The sequence below is a fragment of the Protomyctophum parallelum genome, assembly GCF_964188405.1.
Source record: "Protomyctophum parallelum genome assembly, chromosome: 20".
Classification (NCBI taxonomy): domain Eukaryota; kingdom Metazoa; phylum Chordata; class Actinopteri; order Myctophiformes; family Myctophidae; genus Protomyctophum; species Protomyctophum parallelum.
This window is the reverse complement of record NC_139718.1, coordinates 28,535,938-28,549,996: the sequence shown is the minus strand read 5'-3', so window position 1 is coordinate 28,549,996 and position 14,059 is coordinate 28,535,938. Positions and strand designations below refer to the sequence as shown.

Below are 14,059 nucleotides of genomic sequence, written 5' to 3'. Positions count from 1 at the left end.
TTTGTTGTGGCCCAAATTGGCCCCAATCAGTGTTCAGGTGTGCTTCAACCTATTTAAAGTCCTGGAATCCAGTTTGATCCATGTGAGCAGAGTTATGGTGAGAGAGCTGATTGTGATTCGTTTGCTTAATAAAGAAAATTAAAGTTCATAGTTTGTTGTTTCTGTTTGTCTATATCATACCTAACAAGAGTGCACCATTGATAGGCATTAGGGCCTGGGCAGGCCATACTTTTGTTTAAAACAGAAATAACATGCACAATGTCCTGAGGTGATGGGGGTGCTGATATGCAGATTATTTAATATTTGAGTCATTATAATACTGATGCTAGATAAAACCAGGCTTGTTTCCATTCCATGCCAGCTTGGAAAATCAACAATGGACATTGTAAACAAAGTGGACATTGATGACATCACGATGAGGACAAAATCAGTTGAGCTGTTCCTGAGAGCAATTTCCATTAAAGCACCCATATGAAATGAAAGCCTGATTGTTCGAAATTGGTTATTTGTGGGGATAGAAAACACATATGGGAGCCCCATATGTGTGTTCATATCACAGATTTTGGTGTGTAGAACACAAATCTGAATATTTTAATTCTGATAAACCTAACCTACAAAACCTGTTCTAGAAGAAAGAAATTAAGTTAGGTTGAAAAGAACAGATTTTGGTTTGTAGAACACATTTTTCAATTCTGATAAACCTAACATAGCCTACATCAATTTGCAGTTGATCATTGGAGGCAATGTAGGGTTCAGTGTCTTGCCCAAGGACATTCGACATGTAGGCAGGAGGAGCCTGCTATTTTTGGCGGAAGGAGGAGGAGAAGAAGACCAAGAAGTCCCTTCGAGGGACCAAGAAGTCCCTTCTGGCGACCAAGAAGTCCCTTGTGGCGACCAAGAAGTCCCTTGTGGTGACCAAGAAGTCCCTTCTGGCGACAAAGAAGTCCCTTGTGGCGACCAAGAAGTCCCTTCTGGCGACAAAGAAGTCCCTTGTGGCGACCAATAAGTCCCTTCTGGCGACAAAGAAGTCCCTTCGGGGGACCAAGAAGTCCCTTCTGGCGACAGAGAAGTCCCTTGTGGCGACCGAGAAGTCCCTTGTGGCGACCAAGAAGTCCCTTGTGGCGACCAAGAAGTCCCTTGTGGCGACCAAGAAGTCCCTTGTGGCGACCAAGAAGTCCCTTGTGGCGACAAAGAAGTCCCTTGTGGCGACCAAGAAGTCCCTTGTGGCGACCAAGAAGTCCCTTGTGGCGACCAAGAAGTCCTTTGTGGCGACCAAGAAGTCCCTTGTGGCGACCAAGAAGTCCCTTGTGGCGACCAAGAAGTCCTTTGTGGCGACCAAGAAGTCCCTTGTGGCGACCAAGAAGTCCCTTGTGGCGACCAAGAAGTCCCTTGTGGCGACCAAGAAGTCCCTTGTGGCGACCAAGAAGTCTCTTCTGGCGACCAAGAAGTCCCTTCTGGTTTGGTCCCTTAAAAAAAACGAATTCCCTTAAAAAAACGAATTCCTCTAAAGGAATGAACCTTTATTTTTCCTGGATTTTCAGCACCACTAGTGGCAGGGCTCTAAAGATGACCATGTTGTTCGGTCAACCACTTTACTCACAAACAAGATATCAAAAATGACTGGCTGGAATGCCATGGAACTTTATTCTCCCCAAATGATGAGTTTTTGTGAGGGTATACCTACTTTAGGGGACACGGCGAGAACATGCAAAGTCCACACAGAAAGGCCCTTTCACCAACCCGACCTAGGGTATGAGCATTGATGACACGGAGGAGAGAACACTCCCCTAGCACCCACAGCTTCCCTGGCGGGAATCAAACCCAATTGCAATGAAAAATCACTTTCGTTAATTATTTGGGGGCCACTTGGAACACCCTTGCAGCCCAACAGTGACCCTGGCCCACAGGTTGAGAACTACTACTGCTTTACAAAATCAATCGATTAATCTTATCTAACCTACATTGTCAGATGGTCAATGGGTAGACAATGTAGGTCAGTGATACTGATTACCAACCTGAGGACCCCTCCCCAACTCCCAACCTGACAGCCTTCATTGACAGTGCACAGTAAAAATCCATAGTGTTAATGTAACCACTTAAGTCTATATATAATTTGTTATATGCTGAATAGCAAAAATAGAATACTAGCTCATATGTCGCAATGTTAACCAATTTAACTTGTAGATCTGATGTTTTTCACAATGTTTGGCTATTTTGACATTTGTTTTAAACATTTACGGCAGGCCTGTAATGACCTATAACGCCCTGGATATTGATGCCAGGGTTAATGAGGTTAACTCGGAGAGTGTACAAAACAAATGTAACTAAATGTAACCACATTAACACTTAAATTGGTTGAATGGTTATCGAGCCTGCCTAGAACTCCGGTGGTCCCAGATACAATTCCAACTCAGCAATGTGTCAAAGTGTCCTTGAACAAGACATTTAACCCCTAACTGCTCCCACGCTCCTCTGTGGGCAGCACTCAGCTAGGTGAACCTGAAAGTCATGTTATAGGTACAAATATTAAAAATAACTAGATGAAGTGGCCCGCGGGGCACAGGTCTCCACCAGGATAATAGCGTTTGTGATGTTTGGACAAAACATAAACATAATATTTGTTTGTTTTTGTGCAATAATCTGTCGTCTGGTGATTGTACACCAGGGCAATTAAAATAAATATATAACACATAACAGTGTATTCATAATGTGTAGTAGTGCACATACAAAGTTGTACACAGATCGGTGCAGTTATACAGTAGGTGTAAACAATTAAGTTGCATTTCGTGTAGGGTAAGGAACTGCATGTGATGGGGACATTGTGCATATGTTTGTTTGTTTGTTTAACTGTATGAAATGTGTTTTTCTTTTAGTTTGCTTTGTATTTGTGGAAATTTCTTTGAAGATTTAGTTCAGTATTTGTGCTGCTATGTGGGTGTATGAAAAGAAAAGTGAATAATTGCTTTGCAAATATTATGTTGAAAAGAAAAATCAATAAACAAAGTTGCATTCAGTCCTCTGCCTGGGGGGAATGTGTGTGCATAATTTCACGGAAATCGCATGCTGTGTTAATGATTTGAGGCATTTTGTTGGAAATGGACAAATCCTGCAAACTTTGGAAGGCAATCTTAGTGATTGGAGATGGAATATGGGGAAGCAGACATGTCTGTATTGATCACATGACTGTAGAGATAGTGTATAGCGATTTTCGTGATGTATGGATAAAATCTGTATGAGTAATATAAAGAAATGTGTTTTGCTAAAATCGGCCTCATGGTGGCGCTATAACAGGCCATTGTGGAACATTTGGGGCAGAGGTTCGTCGTTGGCATCCAGGGAGTGTGTGCAGTTTGGCATCGACCGGGCCAACGGTGCCGGAGATTAGCTGCCCGAAAAATGTGTTTGTCCCGAAAAATTGTGTTTGTTTTGATGATTTCTCACAACTCGAGCAGTGATTTGGAAAAAAAAACGGTCCACCCTGGTAACAAGATGTGCACATGCACACGCTCTACAGTGCGGGAAGTACAACAGACCAACAGCACGTGCACCAAGGCCCGCCCTACTCGATCATGATTTGAGGAAGGCCCCTCTCATCCTGATTGGATGAAAGCTTTGCCACCCAAAGCCCAAACCAAAACTAGAACTGCACTCTATCGAGTGCATACAGTACTTGCTTGTTGCACACTAGTAGGCCATTTTAGTAGGTCATAAATGGCCTACTAGTGCGCAAGCAGAGCGACCAAGTACTTTCGACCGCTACGAACTGTCAAATCTCAGTTTCTCTGTGAAGGAACGTTTGAAATGTTGAATTATTAGGTTAACTATTTGCTACCCACCTACTTTATGCATGTAACATAATGACTACTTGTGCCTGATAGATACGGCAGTGGTGCCAGATTACATACATGTATACATAGGAGCATTACCTTTAATCCTCCCAACACTAAAACATATCGTCATTACGTCACCATCGAAAACCAATTACACTCTGGCATTGGGTCCTTTAATCCACATCCACAGTCATCATTGAGAGCTAGTTATACCAGCTATAGTTATACCAGTGCTGGGTGGATTAAAATAACTGCCTCTATGTACAGTATATGTATATGTAATTTGTAAATTGATTAGCGGTATACTGTGGTTACTTTGCGTATGCGTATGCACCGTCCCAGCATTTTCGATGCGTATGCACCGTCCCAGCAAATGACGTAATGACTAGTTGTGCCTGATAAAAAACAATGGTTTTCGATGGTGGTGACGTAATGACGATATGTTTTAGTGTCGGGAGGATTAAAGGTAATGCTCCTACGTATACATGTATGTAATCTGGCACCACTGCCGTATCAGGCACAAGTATTCATTACGTAATTTGCTGGGACGGTGCATACGCATCAAAAGTGCTGGGACGGTGCATACGCATAAAAAATGCTGGGACGGTGCATACGGGCCCTGGGCGAAACTAGCACTCTGCTTGCGCAAGGTAACTAGGCCTGGAAAGCCTTGCACGGGATGAGGAGAGTGTGGAAATCAGGCATGGGAGAAGACCTTAAGAGGCGGCTGTTCATAGCTACTGTGGAGTCAGTACTGCTGTATGGGGCCGAGACATGGACCCTCACAGTACAACAGGAAAAAGCCCTGGATGGAGTCTACACAACAATGCTACGAATGGCACTAGGTGTCACATGGACGGACCGCATCAGAAATGTGGACCTCTATGGGGATCTACCACGCGTCACGGACAAAGTCATAGAGAGAAGGATGAGGCTGGCAGGGCACTGCATCAGGCACCCAGAACTTGAGGCAAGTAAATTGACCCTATGGGAGCCAACCCAAGGCAAAGCCAGGAGGGGAAAGAAGCGTACCACCTATGTAGACGTGCTGCGGCGCGACAGCTTGGATGACAACACTGCAGAGCTCAAGAACCTGATGTTGGATAGGAATTTGTGGAGGGCAGCGATCCAGGAATCCCGAGTTGGTGTTGGCTAGACCTCACTCTCGCAGCAAGAAGAAGAAGTAGGGAGGATTATCCAAAAAATAAGAAAAAATAAGTGATATTTGAATTAAATTAAGTGAAATCACTGAATATACATTTAAAAGGTCTTATAAATACTTTTTTGAAATGTCTATGAGGAAAATGAACAGGGAATCTAGTCTATAGTGAGAGAAAATAATGAATTATTAAATAAATGAATTCCTCACCTGTTTAATAAATATGCCTTTGTTGAAATTCAAGGTGCTCAAGTTCCAACTGCAGCAATAACTATAGTACTTCTATATGGCAGCCTACTGTTCTACCTCCACCCAAAGTAAGTAAGTAGGCTATATGTTATACCTCCACCATGCATGCACCAACAACAGTCTAATACAGCAGAATAGAAATAGGGGAAAAACACATGCTTCAATGCCTTCAACCCAATCCCCATCCACTACTGCCAATATTGATTGATTGGTTGATTGATTGATTGATTGGAATCCATTATGAGATCCAGATGTTAACAATGTAAACCCCATAGGTGATTACATTTAGTTACCAGCTGATAATATATCAGTGTTTTACCATTTGTGAGGTATTGATTTGGTCACGCCTGCACCACAAATTGCATTTGGGACAGGCAATGGATAGTGGCCCATTATTTAATTTCTCGATGTGTAGCCTAACCAACAGCGGAACCATGACTCCTCAATTAAGAGCTACACAAAATAATTTGCATACTAATTACTGTTTTAAGCAAATGTGTTGTGCATTGTGAATATGGCATTTAATCAAGCCAATTCAATATAACCAAATAATTGGCCTCTAGCCTGCCTATTCTGCTGCCGTAATTACAGCGTCTCTAGCTGGATAAGTAGAAAACAAGTGCACATTTCTTTTAAAAGAGAAACGTTCTTAAGTTCTTTCATATCCTACCAAACACGTTGCCGTTGCCTCATAGCATCGAGGCTGCAGAGTTGATCAGGGTCAGAATGCGGTCGACACTTGATGAGACAAGCATCTGAGCGACAGAGCGAGTGCTAACGTAGGCCTATCTGCATGGCTATCTCGGATCTCTTTCCCTATTTTGGGAAAGAGTCTAGTTTAAGGTGGTTATTTGAGATCCCCGTAAACATGGACTCAGCACAGCAGACGACACGGGGGGACAGCCTCAGCTGTTGCTGATAAATCATCGTGTGGCCGATTCCCCCTCACAACAAATATGCGGCCCTGTGTATTGCCTATAGCTGAAGCAGGGGGAATCCCTAGCTATACCGTATCACCGAATCGATAGACATTGCTACAACTTCATACGTACAGTACAGCTACACGTTTGAAAGATTAGGCTACCCTCAGTAGCCTGCTTGTAAAAACAGGCCTATTGTCAGCATCTGGAAATGTCGCCAAGGCAACCCCAAGCAACTGTAGGCACGCAAGCGCACCTCTTGCTAAATATTAATAGCGCTGTCGATAGGTCTCCAAGACAAGTCCTGTCTTTGAATCCTAGACGTCTGTCCTATAATAAAAATGGCCTATATTAGTTTTCTATTGCTTTTGGCACACTTAGCCCACTTACTTAATGTCACGCCCACCATGTCATTGCATCATAATCTGCAAATTGAATGAAGAGCAAGGAGGAGTAGACTGGCAGGTAGACCCCGCGCACGCACACACAGGCGCACACACACAAGTGCACACACACACACACACACACACACACACACACACACACACACACACACACAGCGCACCGTTCGGGTCCTCACGCTCAGCCAGAGTGATGGACTGCCATTGCCAAATTGCAAATCCACATCCAACTCACAACGATCATGGGCTAATTTAAATCCAGTAGCAATTTCTGTTTAGAATATAGCCTATGATTTTATGTGAAAAGTGAGAGTCGCTCTTATAGCTTGATAAACCTTTCGCCAGGCTTTTGGAGTAGCTATTTGTTGAACTGATGGCAAACGCTTTCAGTTTAGGTATACGTCAATGCATTATTTATGCATTATTTATAGCCTACCTGGATTTGTATTCCGAAGAGTTTATAGGCTAAAGAGACTGCTTTGGGCTGCCCGTTTCCAACCCGATGTAGGCTATTATCGCTCTCTCGTCTGTCAACAGTCGTCTGGATACAATTCGTTATAGGCTATGAGCGTCTCCAGGGTCCAGCCTAAACGTGCTCCTCTCTCCAGTTGCGTGATCGCTGCCCTGCACGGAGACGTTCAGCCCTGGTGTATTGGATCAAACCGGCTTCTAGGTGATCTCCTTTCGTCCTCTCCTTTGCCGTGGCACCCTTCTATACCACGTCTGACGGATAGACCGGTCGGGAAGCTGTCAATGATGAGGGAGGGGAGGGGGGGAGGTCGTTATTTTAAGGTCGCAGCCTTGGTGGAGATGGAACCTGTGAGACCCTCCAAACGGCTCTCCCGCAAGCCGTGAATCAGCGCCTCCTCTCCTCCTCCTCGCCGCCTCCTCCTCCTCCTCCTCTCCCGTCTGCGATAGCGCAAAAAGAAATCTGTGATGTCGGTCCTCACCTCACTGGTCTGCCGGTCGGAAAGCTCCCTCCGAAGTGAACACCTTTTGGGTGCCCTCTTCAGATATGGCACACCACAAATATGTTATGGCCACGACTGTTACATTCCTTCAAACAAACGCGAATCAATCAGTTCGTTGCGCATATCGGTTAGGCTATTTTAATTTTTGGCACGCCATCGGAATGGCTATACGGGTTTTCTGTTTCCCTTGGTCCTCGGTGCGGGCTGCAAGTCAGTTTCCGTAGCTTGTGTTGTGTGCCAATGTCCGAAGCTCATATATGGTTTATTATCCCTGTGAAAATATATAGCAGGGTTTTTCCAACAGCATACTACATAGAAATGTGCGATTGCTATTGCGCCCTACACCCCTCCGCCCCCCCTTTTCTAAAAGTCAGACACACAAGGCGCGCATCTACGTCACCATCAGCTGGGAGAAACCTGCACCACAAAGCGAGAAGAAAATGATGTGGGCCTTCGCTCTATCATGACAACTGTTAAAGGGAGGATCGAGGGAGGTGGAAATAGCCTGTTATTAATATAGCATTAGCATATGTGCTATTTTGGTAACAGGAAGAGTGGGCACTGGGCAATAATAAGGAAGTGCATGGGCACCTTATGTAAAATAGGCTATTTTCCCAAAACATTTACAATATAAAATAAAATATTTGGAAAAGGGTTTTAAGTAATAAAGTAGCCTATACATGATTAGATCATGGTTGAACATTCGCCAATATGGAAAATTATACCACAACCTGTTTATCCAATCATTTTGGGCATAGGCCTAAACAAGAAGTTAAAGGATACAATATGCTGCAAGCAGCGATAAGACGGGACCAAGCAGAAAAGCAACTATAGACATTTTGTGCATCATCATCATCATCAAACTAATAGTAATTGAATTGTAGGCTACATGTTGATGTGTCCACGCTGTGATTTGGTTGAGTCAGTGTTGGATCACAAAGCTCCAGCTCACGGCAACAACACATGTACATTTACGTTACGATCTGTGTACTTTACTTAATATCAAAAAAAGTAATCCATGAACTATTACTATTGTATCAAGTGAAAGCATGAGGCCAGTTTTTAAGACGTAACACATGCGAGTCTATTACCATAATGCACAAGACGGCAGAGCTGGAGCGCCACAATACCATCAGTTCCCAGGACTTCCAGCACGACTTGCCGCACCCAAGCCATGCTATTCAGTACTCATACCCTGATTTGGCGGAGCCCAGATTCAAACCCATGAACTTGTGGTTCAAAGGCGAGAGCTCTACCGACTGAGCTCCCTGGACACAATTAGTTGTTTTATTGTAAACAGCAGCTAAATCATTCAGTGTTTTTAATAACTGTGTGTGTCCCTATGTAGCCTACATCTTGAAAGGTCACTAAACACTGTGACTGGAAAGGTCTATGCCTATTGCCTAGATATTGTTATAAATGTCCTTTAAGAGTTACTGAAAGATGCATGACACTTTAACCTCTTTAACCCTCTTGTCCTGGTTTTGGGGATGTCATTAACCATTACTACAGTGGGATTTCAGGTAATGGTCCATAGACCGTACATCCAGACCTAGGCGACAAGGCGTGACCATCAGCTGGGAGAAACCTGCACCACAAAGCGAGAAGAAAATGATGTGGGCCTTCGCTCTATCATGACAACTGTTAAAGGGAGGATCGAGGGAGGTGGAAATAGCCTGTTATTAATATAGCATTAGCATATGTTCATATTTTAGTACCGTCATGGAAGTCAGTGAGTCATAAAAACTGAATTATGTGTGTGTATGTAACCAGGACCTTTTTTTAGATACCTTCAAGTACGACAGTATTTGGGTGAGGTGAGAACTTCTGAGCCGGTGGCCTCAAATGATGATCTCATACAGGTTTTTATTCAGGCCTATAAACATGAGTCCAAAAGAGTAGTGTCTAATGTATACAAGGCCTTGGTTTCAGCCAGGACTACCAACACAGAGTAGGCCTATAAAATGGAGATTACTATATCACTACAGTAGATGATTGGGAAAGGAATGTGTAAAACACAATGAACGTCCACCAACTCAAGAATGTGCAGGGAATTCCGTTGGAAGAACCTATATGACCTAAAAAAACCTAAAATTTAATTAATTGTATTAATCTGTAATATATTAATAAAAGAGCCCTTTTCTTTTCCTTTGTTTGACTTATTTTTGTCTTTCCTTGTTTTTTACTGTTGTGTTTTTCTTTGTCTTTTTTGCTGTCCTTGTTATCCTTTTCCTAATAAAAAAGAAGCTTTGTGTGATGATGAACCCCTCGGTCTTTGGGGATGGAGCCTATGCACAGCAGTAAAATCAATTGGATCCGATTTTAATTACACAGCTCAGCACTATATTACAGAATCTTATTAGCCTGTTCAGATTTCCACGCTTGTTAAATCAAACGTGTAATTCAACACACTCAACACAATCAGACCCCATAGATACCCCCCTCCCCAAATGCCAATACAAAGTTCCATATCGCCAACGCCTTCCTCTCTGCTCCTTCATCCGCCCTCATGTTTAGTTATACCCTGTCTTCTTCCTCCTCAGTCACCATGCCATAAAATACTCACTCCCTCTATTACAGAAAACAGACCCGAGTTGCACCTGTACTTGGTGCTCTCTTTTTTTTCCCTCCACCAAATCTCTTTGCTGAAAATAGCTTGAGGTTGTAGGTCTGCTATTTTCAGTCAATGTTTACCCCAAAAATATAGGGATGATGCGGCTCAAGTGGTCAAGGAAATGGGAAAATACCATCCGACTTAAAGGACAACTTTCATTTTTTTCCACCAAGTTTCATGTTTTAGGTTGTTATTAGAGGAAGTAAAAGATGAGTGTTAATTGTTTTTCATTTGCTGCTTTCTTTCGTTTTAGGGATTTTAGCTCTTTTTGACAGGGGGGGCGGGGGCATTCGAGCATGGGGCTAAATATGTATTTTTGTACAACATTTTATGGTGATTTATTTTTTTATTATTTACTATAGTCCTAATAAACCCCAGGAAATTACATCTGGCCATGGAAGATCACAGGATCTACTGAATATGAAGGTAGCCTACTGGGGGAAGGCTTATACTGTGTGTGTATAGGCTCAATATGTCAGTTTGTAGACATACAAAGATCTTGTGATCTTTTGTGGCCAGATGTAATTTCTTGGGGTCTAGTAGGACTATAGTAAATAAAATAAAATGAAATCGCCATAATATTGTGAAAAAATACATATTTAGCCCCATGCTCGAATGCCCCCGCCCCCTTGTCAAAAAGAGCTAAAATCCCTAAAACGAAAGAAAGCAGCAAATGAAAGAAATTTAACACTCACCTTTTAGTTTCTCAAATAACAACCTAAAACATGAACCTTGGTTGAAAAAAACTAAAGTTGTCCTTTAACCACTTCAATACAATTACTTCTTTGTTTAGTTTGTTGTATGTAAAATATTAAAAAAGTTGATCTACAGCCAGGCTCACAACACATCACATAGCAAAAGCTTGTAGACTTCCTATTTTTCTCGAATATTCATTCATTAATTCTTACCAAATGTTCTCCTATTATCACATGCCCAAAATAGGGATGCTAGGGTTCATGTGGTTAAGTAGTTTGCTCTGCAGGGCCTCTAGGCGCCTGTACACTACAGTGCATGCTGGGATTGGAATCCACCATGTGTTCTTGCTTCACTCATCAAAGTCATCCATGTGTAAATTGACGATTAATGGATTTTACTTGTAATCAACACAGCAGGCCTGCATTCGTTAACCATGGACCAGAACACCAGGTGGCACTGACTTATATGTCCGTAATTGACAGAAATTGACTGGCTGCATTGATTCTGTGAGAATAGAACAGGGAACTCCATTTCTCTCTTCACTGCGTGTATATTCCTTCTTCCCGTTTAGTTGTCTTCATTCTCTCCCCACTGTGCACTTGATGGCAGTTTGCAGCCCTGGATCAGTTTCATTAAAACATTTGGCATGCAGCAGCAACCAGCAGTGAAGAATCTGGAGCAGGCAGCAAGCGATACAGTAGCGCAAGAGAATAGTGCTACACTTGCACTTTGTGATTTGTATATTCTCTCTCTTTCCCTCTCTTTCTTTCTACCCCCGACCCCACCACCCCTTGCTGTGCTCGGCACTCTGTCTGCAGTTGCACATGCTGATAATTTGTAGGCTTAAATTGCAACAACGTCAGTATAGAAGACTAAGAGAGACTGCAGGGGACATGATCATCTTTTGTGAGGAGACTTTAGATTTAGAAAACCATAGCCTGATCACAAGAATGGCCTAGTCTACAGCAACGCTGCTTAAAGTATGGCCTCTACTACTTTTCTTTCCTTTTTTCTATAGTTAACACCTCTTGGAAGCATGACTTTTGACTATATACGTAGAATGTTATGTGCAGAACTTGCCAGAGCGGTGTTGAGTAAAAACAGAGAGAAGGGCTGGGGCGGTGGCGGTGGTTTGCTCTTCACCACGGCTCGTGACGTCATGTTGTAGTTCGGTGGTCACCCCACCACTGAAAATCCAGACTATGCATGAGCCTAAAGGCCTATTCATAGTCTGGATTTTCAGTGGTGAGGTGACCACCGCTCCGGTGGTGAGCTGACCACCGGAGCTGAAATAACGTTGAGCGGTGGTGAGTAAAAACAGAGAGAAGGGCTGGAGCGGTGGCGGTGGTTTGCTCTTCACCGCGGCTTGTGACGTCATGTTGTAGTTCGGTGGTCACCCCACCACCGAAAATCCAGACTATGTATGAGCCTTTAAGGAAGCTGCCATTTCCGTTCACGGAAAAAATATTTTTGTATTTTCTTTCCTGCTAAGCAACATGCTATATACAGTATGCTTAGATGATTTATATTAGAATAAATTTGCGCTTAAGCATGATTGCTCTTCCGTTGGTCCAGACTGTATGATGAAGCATTTGGAAATTGCGAGAGTCAACAGTCTAGACACTAGGCACAGAGCAATGCAGCAGGCATGGGATTTAGCAGGAAATTAAAACAAAATTAGGTGATACACGATGGTGGTTTAAGGAAGTAGATATGCTGAACTAAAGATGTCCACCTGCTGCATCACACAACTTTTTGCCTCAAATAGTTCAATATACCCATAATCTCCACAACTGCATGAATGTCTTTCATATATAAATCTGTACATAGAACCTGATAGTATTAGTACGTAGTTTTACTCTGTTATGTGCAGACCAAGAGTGTAGACAATATTGTGTGGATAAGACAGAGTTTAGACAATATATGATATGATCTGAGTGCAGCTTGACAACACCACTGCTGTTCTTGTCCACTTGGGGGGATTTTGCATTCAAATTAGCCTATAAATGTACTGCATGCAACCCGATGCATCACAGATGGAAGGAAGCCCAGTGCTAAGCCTGCAGCAAACTGTATGTACTTTTGGGTAGACGCTCTCCACAGAGACCACCTCCAAAAACACACTACTCTATAGCGGCTCTTTAGACTAGAGAAGCAGCAGCCATTGGAGCTGAGCATTGAGTGGTTCACTGGTCTGACAGGAATGCATTTGCAGGAATTGCAGGAAGATGGGTCGGCGAGAGAGAGACAGACAGAGAGACAGGAATACCCACACTGAATCCATTAGCCTCATGGTACCAAACGGGAATATGAAACAGAAGAGAGGGACAGAAGGAAGGAAGGAAGGAAGGAAGGAAGGAGAGGGAAGGGGGAAGGAGGGAAAGAGGAAAGGAGGAAGCGAGGGATAAGTACGAGATGAGAAAACAGTCAGAAACTGATCTAGAAGGTCAGTGCATTTGAAAATAGCTATCCGTCTGCCTGACCGCCTGGCCACCATAGGTGGGCGCGGTGGTGGTGGTGGGGGGGTTTTCTTGTTGGTTCGTGCCTCAGCATTGAAACCCCAGCCCCCAACACCACCCCACCCCAGTTCACGGTACCTCTGCCCAGAGCCACGCACGTCACCATGGCAACGGTGTGGCCCCGGCTCGGTCCCGGAGACAGTGGAAGTGACGGGGGCGATCTGTGTGCGTTCCGTCTGGCTCATTATGTGGTGAATGGAGTGAAACAGCCAAGGGGTGCATTTGTTCTGCGTGGACTCCCCCTCAGCTGCCAAGCGTCCGTCTATTTATAGAAATGGACTGGGGGGAAAAATAGGGGGGGAAATGAAGAAGAAACTAAATAAAATAAATAGGGACCATTTCCGTGTGTGTGTGCGGCTGTGTCTGAATTATAATGGTCAAACAATCCTGAGATCTTTGAATTTCTCTGAGGCTTTCACCCCCCGTGATATGGGAAAGATAAAAGGCAAGTCCTTATATACAGTATATGCATGAATGCATACGCATTCACACTTTTCATATATGCCTCATGCATACATTCATACTGTGCGTATGCAAAAACGTCTAATTCACGGTGACAGACAGGAGACATTCCGTCTCACTTGTGATGACAAGTCAACGTTGATGGCATACAGAACCTGAAGTATTCTCTCATCTCTCAGAAGATCTGCCACCAGACAAGCTACAAAAAGTATCTGTCAAAACAGGAGCAAGATGTGAA

At 43.4% G+C, this 14,059-nt stretch overlaps 1 protein-coding gene across 1 annotated transcript in view; it reads right to left on the bottom strand.

The window, feature by feature from the left end:
* slc8a3 (solute carrier family 8 member 3) overlaps positions 1 to 7,835 on the bottom strand; it is a 140,009-nt gene extending 132,174 nt beyond the window's left edge. The window contains exon 1 of the mRNA XM_083792383.1: positions 6,996 to 7,835. The gene's annotated coding sequence lies outside the window, so the exon portion shown is untranslated. The remainder of the gene's footprint in view (positions 1 to 6,995) is intronic.
* Between the last annotated feature and the right edge of the window lie 6,224 nt (positions 7,836 to 14,059).